Source organism: Sinocyclocheilus rhinocerous, unplaced genomic scaffold, assembly GCF_001515625.1.
Source record: "Sinocyclocheilus rhinocerous isolate Xijiao unplaced genomic scaffold, SAMN03320098_v1.1 scaffold1157, whole genome shotgun sequence".
Classification (NCBI taxonomy): domain Eukaryota; kingdom Metazoa; phylum Chordata; class Actinopteri; order Cypriniformes; family Cyprinidae; genus Sinocyclocheilus; species Sinocyclocheilus rhinocerous.
The window spans coordinates 884316-885104 of record NW_015631716.1 but is presented as its reverse complement, the minus strand read 5'-3'; positions in this window follow the sequence as shown (position 1 = coordinate 885104).

Here is a 789-nt window from a genome sequence, read left to right as displayed (position 1 = left end):
GTATGTTATATGTGCAGCAGCAGTATTTCTTACATGCTTACAGCAGCATGTTGTGGATGTATTGGCAGTAGCACGTCTCGGTACTTGCTCTGCCGCAGCATCAGATCTATTCCGCCAAGACCAAATACATTAACATTGTCATGTACATTACCATGCCAATCCCTCCGAGAGTTGTCATGACAGAAATAGGGATGCAGCAATTAACCGGTTTCACAATTAACCGCGCTTTAAAATGTCACGGTTAATTAATCGTAAAGGCTCCGCTACACCGAGTGTTTCTGTTGCACAGAACGGAACAGTTGCAACTTGAGCAAAACTAAAACTAATTTACACTAGCGGTGCACCATCTTAAAATGCTGTGCTTATCAGAGACACAGAGGCTGCTACACACACTAGATTAACTATGGCAGAGGAACCAAACAGCGATCCTTTATTTTCACCAGAGAAATGACTGAATAGTCGATAGTGTGGGACTATTTTGGGTACACCAAGAATGACCAGGGTGTCATTTAAATATTGCCGTAAAAACTGCTGCTAAATAGCGAATACACGGCTTTAAACTATTTTAATGCAGGACGTGAAGGCAAGACTGACACGAAGCTACGGCTCGACTCTTTAACTCAGTATTCTAACCACTTCAGGTCAGACAGATGAAATAGTGTGGTAAGATCACATTTATTTGAATTAATTAATTATAACATTTAGTTACGTGAATTAATTATTTGATCGAGAGGGAGAGAGAGAGAAGTGTGTGTGTGTGAACCTGCGTCAGCGCGTCTCTCTACAAAC